Raw genomic sequence first — 14,645 nt, 5'->3', positions numbered from 1 at the left:
TTGCTTTGTTAAAGCGCCTAGGGTTTATCAAAGGCCTCTGGGCAAGTGTTAAATACTGAGCTGGGTATAAAAAGTGGTATTTAATATTATGTTTATACCTCTTCAATGTTAGCATCTATTTTTATATACTACTTGCAGTGACCTTTATGTTTTTCCAACCAAATAAAGGCAGTCTCCTTGACTCAGGGATCTTTTATTTTCCCACCAGCAGGAATGGCACCTTCTTAGTAATTGTGTAAATATGCTATTTATGGGGGTGCTTTTGGTGTTTGGGGTGGGGCTCACAGTGCTGGAGATACCAGTTGCATACAGAAGATGGGAGGGTTGTCATGAGAAAAATGGAAGTCTGTTCCTTTCATCTTTATTCTTTTTTTCAGTTGCTTACAACGAAATGTAAGCAGTTGAAAGCAACGGAATGTAAACAACTTGGCATGTAGTGGTAGGATGGGAGAACGACTTTACGTGGCAGAGGGGAGATTGAGATGAGATCTTAGACAGAAGCTGTTCCCTGTGAGGGTGCTGAGGTGCTGGCACAGGGTGCCCAGAGAAGCTGTGGCTGCCCCATCCCTGGCAGTGTTCAAGGCCAGGTTGGACACAGGGGCTTGGAGCAACCTGCTCTAGTGGAAGGTGTCCCTGCCCGTGGCAGGGGGCTGGAACTGGATGAGCTTTAAGGTCCCTTCCACCCAAACCAGTCTGGGATTCTATACAATTATATTGTAAGGATCTCAACCGTCACGTTAAGTGGATGGTGATTTGGGGAGGCAAGTGGAGAGGAGGTGGCCCAAGGTGAGTTGGGCAGCCTTAAAGAGCCTGCACGGGAGCAGGGCATGGAGTCAGCAGTGGGAGAGGGGTAGGAGTAGATGGGATGGCAGGAATTCAACCTTGGCATCATTTCAAAGGCACTGAGCCCTTCCCCGAGCAGCTGCGTACCCCACGACTGCGGGAAGCCAAATGGTTTGTTTGTGTGTTTACATGGATATGTGGGTCTGTGTAGGGGAAAACCACTTAGCAGAAATGCTGCTATTAAAGCAGATGGTGGGAGATTAATCTGGGTTTTAGGGTTTTTTCCTCCTTCCTGGTACGGGGACCAAATTCTTCATTCCTTCCTATGCTAGGAGTCCTTTCATCATTACAGGGTATGGATGAATTGTGTTTCCTGACGCTCTCAGCTCTCCCCTTGCTTTCTCAACAGCAGTTGAGCTGATGTAGTATTTTGGGAAGCAAAAGTGTGTTTGTTGGGTTTGTTTTACCCGTGTTCTTTCGAACATGGGTTGGACCTCTGCTCAAGCCTTTTCCATGTGCTCCCATGGGGTGCTCCCAAACCCATTTCAGTTTGGTGGGTAGCTGCCTCCTCCTGCAAACCCGTGGAAGCCCCTTTGCTGTTGTTCCAATGCTGGTTGTTATGCTAGATTATTTTTCCCCTTTTCCATTATAGAAATTGCTCCTTCCCCCCCCCCCGCCATATCGCTGACAGCTGCTTTCTCCTTGACACTTGTGATATTTGTATGTGTGCATAAAAACAATAGGAAGCATTTATGTAGGTGTCACTAATTTTATTTAATCTGATATGGATGTATAGAGAGGACTGTTCTGCACTAAAATCCTTCTCTTTATTTTACAGTCTCCATCGTCATCAAATACAACTCCTTTCATTCTCCTCTTCCATTCACCTACCCAAAGACCAAATCTGGAAATAGTAACCAAAAGAGAAGCCCACATCATACACAAAGCAGGGAAAGGTTGAAATAATTTAAGGGTAAGTAATCTTTTTCACCCTTCTTCTAACTTAAAGCTTTGTGTATAAAGCTACAATAGTAAGGGCAAGGCCGGATGAAGAAGCTCTTAAGCAAATGCCCAGCTGCTTTATGTGCAAAAATGACTGAAATGCTGATTTGGTGGTGAAAGCAAGGTATAGCAGCACCTTCGGCAGGTGAGAAAGAGCCCAGAAGGGCAGCGTGCTGGCAGCTTGGAGTGTTGGCACTGTTTGTTCTCACCGTGGTTTGATCTGTGCTTCTGCCTGGGTAAAGGTGATGGCTCTGCACAGGCACGTGCTCATGGGCTTTGCATGGGTTTGGCTGTTTGGAAATAGCTTTCTAGTGGAGAAGGAGCTGGGAGTTCAGCATCTCCAGCTACTGAAGAGCTCATTTGTCATCTCCTCCTCTCTTTTCCACTTTAAACATTACTCAGCTGTGGTAGCAAGCTACGGTTGATCCGTTTGCGTGGGGCAGGATGTTTTGGCTTGCTGTTGCTTTCTGCAATCCCCTGGATGTTGTGGGCTCCATGAGTTGTTCCTGGAGAGCAACCTGGCGGTGCCTGCGCCAGGGTATTCCAAAGGGAAGCGTTGATGGGGGCTGGAGGAAGGACAAACCTGAATGGCAGAGCGAGGAGGCCCTCTCCGTGGAAATGTTTGCCTTAAGGCTTTTCTTTTGCTGTGAGGGTGGCGAATAAGATAGGAGGAGATAGAAAATCAGCTTTTGTGAAATTCAGAACCCTGGCTGTAGCATTAGTAATCTCCAAATGGTAGGGAATGCGTTTTCCCACCCTAGTCCCAGATCTGTGCCTGCATATATTGCATTTCCACACATGTTCTTTCGTAGATGGACAGGATATGTGTTCGCTTACATTAGAGAACTTAGCTTTAAACATCTGGGTTTTCTGGTTTATTGCTGCCTTTTTTATATCTTTTTTTTTCTTACCCCTGCAATGTTTGTTCATGCAAAATTCATATCTGGGAAGGGCATCTTAAATCCCTGCTTCTGAGTCAAAAAGGGAAAGTATGGAAGTGAAAAGAGAGATTGTATCATTTAAGAAATATGATTCATGAATTAATCCTCGTCTGCTACACCATCTGTGGCATGTGTTTCAATACAAAAATCCTGTTTTTATATCTCTTTAAAAAGCTTTCTTCTTGCTGGCTGCCTGAGTTTTCTGCAACGCTAATGGGGAATTAGCTTCTTTTTGGGGAGAGACTGGTGATTTTTAGTCATAGCCTGGGCAGGGACCCCAACCTGTGTCCAAGCAGTAGGTCACTGGAGCGGACACAGGTTTTGGGGGGGTGACAACTCTTTGTGTAATGCCATGAGTCTGACTTGACAGCAAAGCCTGTACATGACTGCTTTTTGCATTGTAAATGTGATTGGGTCTCCCACCGCTGTGGTGGGGATAGTGCAGGAGATGGGCAGGAGTTGCAGGCAGCTGTCTAGATCGTTCTGCACAGGAGTGACAAATCAGTGGCGGTTTCTAGAAGTGGACTGGCAGGATATTTTGTACTTGATGCTCTGGAAAATAAGGTATCAAGGCAGTCCCCATCCTCTGTTTCCTAGTAATGATTTTGTAATCTCTCTGTAGTAACAGAGAAAGGGTTGCCCATCATTATCCCAAAGAGGAGCTGCTACGCTTTGTGCCTTGTGAGAAACAGGAAATGAAGGGGCACTGATGGATTTTGGGGGTGACTGGAAAAGGGTCTCCATTTTTTAATTTGATTCCTTGGATTGTTCTCCAGCTTTTTACAGGGAACAGTGTTCCTTTTTAAACATATTTCTCAGGTTTCTATTCATTAAGCAGTATGCCTGGTTTGCTGCTGGAGTCAGACCTAAGGTGTGTGAGCCTTTTTCCTCCTTTGCAGTTGGGGTCCATGAGCATTTCAGTATGTGTATCCATCACTGATCCCTTTCCTGGATCGATCCTTTTGCTGGACCAAGGCATCTTGCTGCCAGGGGTTGCCCCATCAGTTTCTCCTCTGCTCCACCTGGGACACAGGTAAAAGCTTGAGTGCTTTTCCCTTTGTTCTGGAGGAGCATCCCGAGGTGCTGGAGATGGTGGATGGCCATTGCCCTTGCCACAGCTCATGGTGGGCTCAGCCCATGGCACGGTGATGCACCCACGTGGCCACAGCCTTTTCTCTGCCAGTGTCACTAATGTACTGTAAGTACAGCTCCAGTGAGCTCCCAGGCGCTGATAATGCTGATAGATGGAGGTTATCCCGGAACTCCGTACCAGTGGTGAAATATTGCAGGTTTATTGCCTTTCCATTCATTTTGGTTTCACGCCTTTCTGCCTTCCTGACTCATTGCTGCTCGGCCTCTGCTTGCAATTTCTATTTGCTGCGGGAACACCCACTGGACAAGGCGGGAGCGTTGCGAAGCGCTGATGTGATGCTTGCAACCGCTTTTGGAGCTTTCCTGCTCTTTAATCGAGCAGCTAAAGGCGGGACGGGTGACAGAAAGGAAAACGTTAGTGATGCCTTTTGTCACAAGCATGAATAAAGTATTCAAATGAAGGAGCAGCAGAAGAGATGCCTCTTGGGTTGTGTGTGGTGGGCTGGTGTGAGGAGTTGGGCTGAAAAGACCTGTGGCCATCCCTGTGTCCAGCGTAGGCTTTGTCCCCAGAGGCCTCCCAGCTGAAACTGGCCGCCAAGACAGCATCAACAGTGGGAGATGCTCTGCCCCATACGCAGGGCTGAGCCCATTTAGGCTCTTGCATGATCCCTAAGAAGTGTTTTCCCTTTCCCCTCTGTTATTACAAATCCCTTTCTGCCTGCTCATTGGGGAACGTGTAAGTGCACACAACTCCACAAGCACCAAGTACCCCAATGCTACCATAAACAGGGAAATAATGTCAGCAGTGGTTCAGCAGATGCTTAACCCAGACTGGAATTAGGCTGAAATACAGACTTCTGCATGGAAAATACTTGTGGGAATGCAAACCAGAACAGCACGCAGCTCTCTGCCCATCTCACACGTGCAGACACCTTGTCTTTCACAGCTTTTGTTTAACTCAAGCTAGTTTCTTGTGTGCCTTTACAATATTTTGCAGGTTTGCATATTCCTTAACTGCTTCAAACATTTTCTTTATTTGGGTTTCTAAGTTGGCCATTCTTTATTGCTCCATGCTATTATCTGGGAAACAGAGATTGTTTCCTGGGTCTGTTCTGTGAACCTCCACCTCTGTTTGGTGTGCGCTGCTCCCTCCTGTGTCGGCTGCTGCACAATCCCATCACCGCCATCTCCATAAAATGAGGGTTATGGAGCTTGAGAAGGTCCTGTGCTTAGTTATGCAGCCAGCAATAGCATTTTGCAAACATCTTTCAGACCCTACATAAGCTCTGCTAGTAAAAAAACTCCAACAAAACCAAGCACTAAACCAAACAAATTCGACCAGAAATGGGAAAAGAAGCAGCCCAAGCATTTTCATAAGCATATTCCATTAGCCACGGGGTTTTACTTTTTATTTCAAGCTCTGTTTAAAATTCAGCAGCTTTTATTTAAAGAAAAAAAGAGAAATGTTTATGCTCAGCTTAGGCTCTTGTATCCATCACAATGCGAGTTTGTGAGTGTGGGGTCCAGTGGATCCCCCCCAGTTTCCCTTCCCTCCCTCCAAGGTCCCCCCCATCAGCGAGGGCCCCTGCTTGCGGCTGGGAAGGTGATGATGCTCAGTGGCAGAGCACACGTGACAGCAGCCAGTTTCTTGTGGGAAGCTAATGAAGAGATGAGAAGCATCGATTCCCCATCTATTTATTAGGACCCCAGTGAAACAGCTGTTTGTTTCTCATAAACAATTATGCCAAGACGGAAATTGGCTTGTGTCTGTACGTACTTTTTGGATGGGGGAAATTAAGCAGTAATAGCTGGAAAAATAATATGGGCTATGAGATAATAGATGCCTGAGGGATAAAATTAAACAGTATTTTACAACGAAGGAAGAGGTTTTGGCAATAAATAGTTTGCATTTGACTTCTTTTTGTTTGCCAGAGGACTGATGCTGTTTGGGAGAGGTTGTCCTGGGATGTATTTTCCAAACAGACATAGGAAAATAGCAAAGGTCCTTTTGTTGTTTTAATTCCCCCCAAGAAGGATGGAGCCAAGGCCGGGGTGCAGCTCACACTGTTTGCACCAGCACAGTGTCGGCTGTGATGAGGATGTGGACACCAGGGCTTGCTTTGAGAAATGCTGCCAGTGCAGAAGGATGCTTAAAAGAAAACAGCAAGGTTTCCCAAAGTGGACCCAGGAGTTGTTCTAAATGGCACAGGGAACCCAAAAAGCACAGGAAGGGAAGGTGGCATGCTTGGCACCACAACAGGGTCTGAGCAGAATTTATTCAGGATGCATGTGTGCTGGTGTGGTGCTTGGCTGGCTTTGGGCTGCTGAAGCCCCTTTCCAATAATGCAGCAACAGTGGGATTTGGTTTGGTTCTGCCATCCCTGCACTATGTGCATTTCTATACCTGCTCCATGAGCACCTCGCTAAGGGGTAGTTTATTGCTTAGGAAGTTCTGTTTTCACTGTTTCAGATGGCTGGTTCTGCCATTTCCTTCAACTTCTGCATACAGGGTAATCAGAGTAAGGCAAGGCAAGTGCCTGGGCATGACTGTGGGCAGAACTTGATTCCTCTTCACTCTGTGGGAAATAAAAGCACAGTTCAGAGCTGCAAACCCTAATCTCACCCTCCCGAGGACAGATTCGGTTGCAGCAGGTCGAGATCTGAGGTCTTTGGCCCATGCTCATCCCTGCTCTCAGCTTTTAATCTCACAAACCTTAGGGAAAGCCTTCCTGCTGGGTGGGAGAACTTCCTAGGTGCATCCAGGGCTCGAGGGAAGAGTCCCGAGGTGCATAGTGCCTGTGGTCCCCATTAACTGAAGTGGGACTTAGGATTGCTCAGCACCTCTGCAAATGAGGCCAAACTGTCTAGTGCATGGAAAATGAAATCATTAAGTCGCTGTTGCATTAAGACTCTGTTTTTTATTCATGGAGTGTAATGTGATTCATTTGCCCTTTTGCTCTCATGTTGAGGAGGCAGTCATCTCATATGCATCGCTGGCTGCAGGGAGAGGGATTTATTTATTTATTTCTAATTTTGTGTGTGTGTATGAGAGAGGGAGCAGACATTTTCATCAAGTGCAGAGCAGCCACGGAGCTCAGATCCTCTATCAGTGGTCTCGGAGGCCGGTGCCTGCCGCTGCTCAGCTCAGCTCATCTCTCCTTCTCTGAGCCTCACGGTGATGATCCGTGTTCCTGCTCCAGCTTCCCCCTGCTAAGGCAGCACTGGAGCATTCCAGGGGCGTTACAAGAGCCCCTGCACTTGCACTGAGCCTGGGATGGAGACATGAGGGACACACCAACCTCTGGAGTCAGAGCATCCTTTGGTGCCCCAGTGACACTGAGTCCCTGGCAGCCCTTTGCAGAGGAGTGGGTTAAGCTATTTACTACGCAGCTATAGGTGCCTCAGCACCCACAACCACTTACGGACGTGGCATGGGATCTTGCTGCTACGTGGAACATAGGATGGGACTTGAGGAATTGATTAAAAAGAGGTGAAGAAGATGCTGGGTCCTCACTGCTGCAGGTTGGTCTTTGCTGTTAACTGCAGCCCAGGGAAATCATCCCATCCTGAAGTTAAAAGAAGAAACACACCAAGAGAGGGGAGAGTATAGAAATGAACAGAACATGCCATTTTATTAAATGTTAGCACGGGGAGTATTAACTAAGCCACTAATTCCAAAAGACTGGTAATGAGTAAGCCACTTTGAGTCACTGCTGGTTGTGGGACAGGATGGGAGCAGTTCAGCTCCGTGTGTTTGATCTCCACCTGCAAAACAAGAAGTAAGCAATTCCATTTCAGCCTGACATTCCCAGCCAGCCCTTTTTAAGCACAAAGCTCTGAACTCTGTCTTGCTGTCACATTGCAAGCGGTCACGACACAGCACAGTGACCATCTCAAAGTCCTCAGGTGACCCTGGATTTCTAATGCTAGAGGGTTATAATAGGTGTAAAAATCAATAAGGCATATTTTAGAAGGAAAAGGCATGAGGAGGAGAGAGAATTCAATGTGGTTTCTTTTTTGCCTTGCCCTTTTATTTCTTCTTTTTTCCTCCCCCCATGTAGTCTGTAGACCAAATCCGTGCTAGGAAGGACCAGCTAACCAGAGCACAGCTTGGGAGCAGGAAACAAGGTCTGAGGTGCAGGTGAGGGAGAAGGCTGTTCTGCAGGACATGATCCGTGTGCTTAATTTGGAGATTTTCCTACACTTTAATGATGGGAGGTATAAGAAGAATGGGTCATGTGTGGGTAAAGATAAGGAGAAAGGGTTTTCAGAAGAGCTTGGAGCCGGGAGCCGTTTGGGAAGGGGAGGTTTTTTGCCTCCCAACGATTTGGGTAGACAAAAGAAGGGAGGCGATTTGGAGCGGGGAGGTAATAATGCCGACCTTCTCCGCTCTTTGTTTTCAACCAAGAAATGCACAAATCGCTGCTGATATTGCTGAGTGGTTTCCTGCTGCTTTGTGGCTTGATGTGGAGCTGCAGCCGTTCCTCGCCTGGTTCCTGACTTTGCTGTGTGGTAACACAAAAAGAAAGCAGAGCAAATCCTCGCTGGCAGAGCCGTAATTGTTCCCTACGTGCTGCCCGCTGGGAGAACCGCGTCGCCAACACCTTCACCTTGCGTCGCACTTTAGATCCTAGATGGATTTTGGACAGATTAATGCCTTTTGGGGAGTTCTAGGAAGGTCAGAAACAGAAAAGAGGCTCTAATAGCAGTATAGCAACCAGCTGGTTGCATTGGGTTTCATTTTACTGCCATAGTAACACCATGAGCCACAGTGTTAATACCATGCCCACTGAATGCCATTTCCTCCCCTCTTTTTGTCAAGGCACAAGCCCATAAGAAGATATTTTCTTCCCAAAGAATTTCCACGAGGCAGTGATAGGCTTTTTAGAGGGGATGGTCCTCGTACCCAGAGATGTAAGGTGGGTAATTTACAAGGCAATGTGCAAATGCCAAATTGTTAGGCAGAACTGCTGCTGATTTAGAAGGCAGCTAATGCTATAAATGTGCCAAGTGCCAGTAGAGTGTTTCTACAGATGGAATAACTGGAAATATTGGAGAGATTCCAAAGGTTTAATCAAATTCAACCAGGTTTTTTTTCTCCTTTTTCTTTTCCTTCTTTTTTTTTTTTTTTTTTTTTAACTGCAGAATTCTCTAAGGGATGTGAGTTGAAATAGTAGATTATTCCATTGCTTTTAGTACCATGGGGGAGATTTTTGTATATGAACATAAAGCACATACTTTCAAGCAGACACGTAAGTGGGTGTACAGATGAGAGCCAGAGCAGCAATGCTGGGAAAGCTGTGCTGGTTGAGTTTAGAGGGAACATCATCTTTAGATACCTTGGCAAGAGAGTCCTTGGAGGTGGACTGATGGGTTTTCAGTCGTGCAGCACAAAGGAAGCAAGGGGAAGGGGTTGTGAATGTGGCAGCATCAGTAGCACTGGTCCTGCACCGCAGTTCTGCTGGACCCAGGCAGGTTTTGGTGGGATTCTGGTCATGAGCATCCTCTCCGTGGCTCACAGTGCAGCGCTGGGGCATGCATATGTTTCTGCACAGATGCACACCTTCCTCTAGTCTTGTTGACAGCCTTTCCAAGGCTTCTTAGTTAGCCAGACCATATGTGCTTGGGCATGGAGATAGTGTGAGCTGGAAAGAGCATCGCATTATCCTTGGGCTGCAAACACCAGCAGGAGCAGTTCAGAGCAAATTTTGTCTGCAAGGAGATCCAGAGCTCTTGAGCTTGCATCGCAGGACACGCGTAATGATTGAACACGATTTCTTTGCTCATTTGTCAAAACCAGAAAGCCATTTCCCTTTGTTCTATCCCCAAACCAGCTCTCCCTGTCCATTCCTTAAATATTCACCCAAAGCATGGATGAAGGCCACCAGGGAGAGAAGACATTGTGGCATGTCTCCAGGTAAAGCTGAAGGAGTGATGTGGGACCAAGCTGGGGAAGGGGTTGGAAATTGTTCCATGGAGTTTTCCTTGTCATTGGTACAGAAAATGAAGAGCCTGTCCCCATTGCTAGCAGGACGTTGTGTCAGGGTGAGGTAGCAGGGCCATGAACCCCTGAGAGTGCAGGCAGCAAGGAAGGACTGTACCAGGAGCGATGCTGTGACAGGCGCTGAAGCTTTAATCTTGCTGAGGTTTTTTTGTGCGACATTTCTTCCATGATACTTCTTCTGCAGATGGCTGGATTGGCTCCATTAATTGTCATTTATTTATTTTCTTGTACGGGAAGAAGAGTTCCCTGCTTTTCCTGGAGTGTTTGCTATTGATCCTCTCTGCTCTCTGCTGCTCTGGAGTCAGGGACCGTCTTCCTCCCAGGCATTGCTGTACTCTCTGCCTACTTTCTGTGCAGACCCCCATGTCTCTGTGCAGCATTTCTCGCTGAATAAATTGCTACAACGCTATTAGCCTCAATGCCACAGTCTGCTGCTCCTGCCTTCCTGCACCCACCTCCACCCCACAATTGATCCAGCCTGCTGTCTGCTCACTGCAGACCATGCTGCCTGCTGCCGCTGCACACAATGGCTTTCAAATGGAATTGTTTCAAAAGGGGTTAGAAACATTCACTCGCCTTCATGAGATTGTCCGTTGTGTCTGGCAGGGCTGGGAGCTTTGACATGATTCTACTTTGCTGAAGGACATGGGAAGATTCTTTAATTTTTTGTGGATTTTTTTTAATTAAAGCCAGTGTGGAAATTAAAAACTCTGTGATGGTGGGAATCGGGTTTCTGAGGAAGCTATTGTCTGTGGATCTGTGCCCTAGATTGTGTATCGTGCTCAAGCAATGCTCTGGGGTGCCTCAGCTCCTGGCTGGCTCTTGGCGTTGCAGGGATTGGGGATCGCAGATGCGAGCCTCCAGCGCTCATGGTGCTGCGTTGCAAAGCACTCGCTGGCAGCTGTGTCTTGGGAGATATCGGGATGATTGTTGTTTTGTTGATGTGGTTGTGATCTAACTAGAGGCGTTTTGGAGGTGTAGCCTGTTGCAGTCTTCTCTGGAGGTGTTTAACTGTTGTAATGTAATAGAATCATGGAATGGTTTGGGTTGAAAAGGACCTTAAAGCTCATCCAGTTCCAACCCCCTGCCACGGGCAGGGACACCTTCCACTAGAGCAGGTTGCTCCAAGCCCTGTCCAACACGGCCTTGAACACTGCCAGGAATGGGGCAGCCACAGCTTCAACGTAGAAATTCTCTTCGTATCATACACATCCATAGCTGATTTCTGTGCGGATGCAAGAAAGCTTTTGCAAGTGCTACGGGAAGTAGGTTTGGAAATAGGGAATAATTTCACAGGTAGTTTTAAGGATCACCCCGAGAAAGCTATGTTTGTTCAAAAGGTGGTAGAGTGCTTCCAACAGCTGGTGATGTTCCTTTGTTTCTCATTCGTCATCCATCCCTCCCAAACTCCTCTTCACTCCAAATACTCACACAAGAGCTCTTCTGAAGCAACATTTATCTCAAGTGCTGCTATATCAGGATTCATCGATCTTGTCATAAGATCATCCACACCAAATTGCAGCTCTCAGGGTGGAAGAGTGACACAGGCACTCTGTTCCTCTAGGCCCGTTCTTTGGTGTTGCCAAGAGACTAACTCTGGGGTAGGACTTGGTTGGATCTTACTTTGCAACATGACCCACCTCAGAATCTTATGGAGTAGCCTAGTTCAGCATGATGATCTGGCTCCAGGAGATGCCAAGGACCCACCTAAGCAACTAGAGTGGATTTGTCCTCAGTCCCCTGAACACCCTCTTAGCCAGTTTGCAAATCCTTGTAGAAATCTGCCTGAATTCAATCTTCTTCCAGGGTTCCTCCTTCCTGCCATTGCCCAATAGCCCTTGGTCCTGCAGTCACTGCCTCTACCACACATTGCACCTCCTGGGGAGTATCCTGGCTGTGTCTCTCCAACACTTGCAAGCCTACCCTTGTATCATGCTGAAATTGGTCTGAGCAGGCTCCTGGAGGAATATCTTCTGTGCCTACAGATCCTCCTAAACTCTTCTCTAACATCTTGTCTTCAAGAAGCAGTGGAATAAAAGTACCACCACAATAAACGTTACCAGTGTAACCTTCCTGCCCACTCTGACGTCCTCCCTGTCTGCTGATGGCAAATGCAATGATACTGCATCAAACTGAATTTAGGATTCTACCATAGAATCAGCTAGGTTAGAAAAGACCTTGAAGATCATCAAGCCAAACTGTTAGCTCAGGACTGCCAAGTCCACCATTAAATGTCTTTCTTCGTCAGGAATACCTTTGGGCATTTGACATATAATGATGATACTATAACTGTAGTGTGGTTGATGAGATTTTTGTTCAGACAGAACCACCTGTAAGTGCAGACAGCTATTTCAGTGTCTGCATAGGTGTTGTCATTTCTGTTGTACTGTCAAGCAGGAGGCTATCGTGCTGTTGATGTCTATGGCAGGCTCAAAAAGAGGTTCAGCAATAAACCATCTATCAGGAAATTCTTGGTTCACTTGTTCATTACTGATCTGGGTCCAGATCTGAGCTAGAGGTGAGGTGCTCCTGTCATCATGTTGCAGTCCCAGCCCTACTTCTCATCCTCAAACTCTTTCTTTGCATCTGTTATTAAAAGCTATTACCCCAGGAGTTTTATTTCCTCTCTTCTCCAAAGAACAGGAGGAGTAAACATGCACAGACAGTATTGTGTATCTGTACTTTAAGTGCTGACCTTGTGCGCTACAGCTAGATGCCATCCCAAATCTGCTTAAGTTTACGTGGTTCTGTCATCCACCCTTTGTTGGAGAGGACATGACCGGGAATGATACAAGGTTCAAGCTGAACCCACTGTCACCCAAAATAAGATCATAAACCAGAATCTCCTCGTTTGGGGGAAGTGCCCCAAAGAACAAGGTTTTGAGGCTATCAGCTGCTTCTGTGAGAACTTACTCATTTTTCTCTGAATGCTAAAATGGTCTTAGTCCAGAAGGAAAAGATGATGTTGCAGTCCATGTTTGCTTTTGTCAAGTGTAGCATCTTCAGAACATCCTGCTCTTCTGGTGCTTGGGGCCTTCTTCTAAAGGAAGTGATGGTGGGTCTGGGTCCCTTGGTTCACATAAAGGAGTCCCTGACCATCGCTGTCACCTCTTACTCCCCCAAGAATGGCAGTGCAGGTCTGGTCCTTCACATGTCTGGTGAGGATCTGTCAATGACGTGTTTTCATCAGATGGAACAGAACATTTCTGTCCAAACAAATATAGACAATATGTAGGAAAATAGCAGTCTCTTCCAGGCTGTACTGATTTTCTTGAGCATTGGGATGCCCACCTGGGACCTGCTTCTTCTCTTTACTCCTCTCCATCCCCACTGCACACCATGTGGTCCTGCAGCTCTTAGCCAGGCAGAGGTTTTATATTCAGGAAGTTGGGAAGTTTGGCTGTCCTTGGTCTAATTAGTTCATTAAGCACAAGGGAGCTCAGATCACAGTTCAAATGGCTGTGATTCGAGTGAGCTTGAGACAATGTGAGAAGATTAAGCAGTAAAATTGCGTCTCTTACTTTGGCCAAAAAATAACTATTCGAGTTGAATATTTAATCTTCAGAACGTAAGGGTTAGATATTGATATGGTTTGGCAGAGAGTTCATCACTCGTAAGACTGCACAGAGGGTTCCTCACGTGCTGAGACCAGCGCTTGAAATCAAGCACATCTTCCTGGAAATATACTCTGAACAAATAATTGGCCTCAACAAAGAGGTGACTGGGTAAGATTTAATTGCTTATTATTGTAGGAGGTCCTCTGAAATAGTCTTCTGGTCTTAAATCTTGTGAATACCTGTAATATTTTCGAGGTGGCTTTTCTCAGAGAGGAGAACTGCAAGTGTCTGTCCATTACCCAGACTAATACCCTTGCATGGGCTGAAGGAGAACCATCTCCACGGGCAGCTTCTGCTGGGGGGACAGCCATGGGAAGCCCTCCCATAATGAACATGGTAGAAACACAAAGACCTGAGTAGCCAGGGGATTCAAAACGCTGCATGGAATACAGCATGGAGTGGGATGAAATGGCTGCAGCCTGGCGCACGTGCCTGTGTCCCTGCCAGCCCTAAGTGATGTTTTCATGCTTTTAGTGGTATTGTGCAAGGCATGGCTGAAGGAAAAAGAATTCTTTGCCTGCCCGAGATGGGTTAATGGAGTATTTTATCTTCCTTTTTATTTTTTTCCCTTTTTAATATTGTGTGCCTGCATCTATTCCAGTAGGGAAAAACAATGCTAATTGAAACCTTTTAAGGGGCTTGTAGTAAATGAGAACAAACATTACCAGGCTGAGGAATTTAAAGGGAATTTGGTCAAAATACTAGTGACAGTTTTAGTCAAAATATCTGAGTTTAGGGACTTCCAGGAGTGGTTTTAGTTAGCTTAAACTTGTTGAGCATAGCGAGGATAAAAGGCGGTTGGTGGCTGATTTCTGCATCAGCAGCGGGAGGGCTGTCCTGCTAGTGCCTTCTGTTTTTCCTGTGAAGGAAGTCAGGCTCAAGCATTGTATGGTAATGGATCAAAAATACATAGTTTTGATCTTTCTCACTCGCTGTTGCTTCAATGTCTTCGACCTGCATGGGTGTGATGAGGTGTTGTATTAGCAGATCCTCACTGGAGCCGGGTCCATTCCATGCAAACCAGTTGGATGCTTTCAGGGAGCACCAAATTGAGCTCTTTCTGCTGCAAGTAGTTGTGTTGCACTGGGGGATGTGCTGAGGTGGCTGCATTTTCTGCATGGATAAAGTGGTTCCTGAACAGGCATATTTATGGCTTATAAAGCTTGTGGCTGAGAACACACTGTACAGAGCAAAAGGACACAGCAG

General features: G+C 46.5%; 1 protein-coding gene across 3 annotated transcripts in view; it reads left to right on the top strand.

The window, feature by feature from the left end:
* Positions 1-14,645, top strand: part of NEXMIF (neurite extension and migration factor) — a 168,192-nt gene that overhangs the window by 106,907 nt on the left and 46,640 nt on the right. For all 3 annotated transcript variants that reach the window (XM_030497612.1, XM_030497614.1, XM_030497613.1), the window contains exon 2: positions 1,622-1,756. The gene's annotated coding sequence lies outside the window, so the exon portion shown is untranslated. The remainder of the gene's footprint in view (positions 1-1,621; positions 1,757-14,645) is intronic.

This window comes from Strigops habroptila, chromosome 9 (assembly GCF_004027225.2).
Source record: "Strigops habroptila isolate Jane chromosome 9, bStrHab1.2.pri, whole genome shotgun sequence".
In the NCBI taxonomy this organism is placed as follows: Eukaryota; Metazoa; Chordata; class Aves; order Psittaciformes; family Psittacidae; genus Strigops; species Strigops habroptila.
This window is presented reverse-complemented; position numbering and strand designations above follow the sequence as displayed.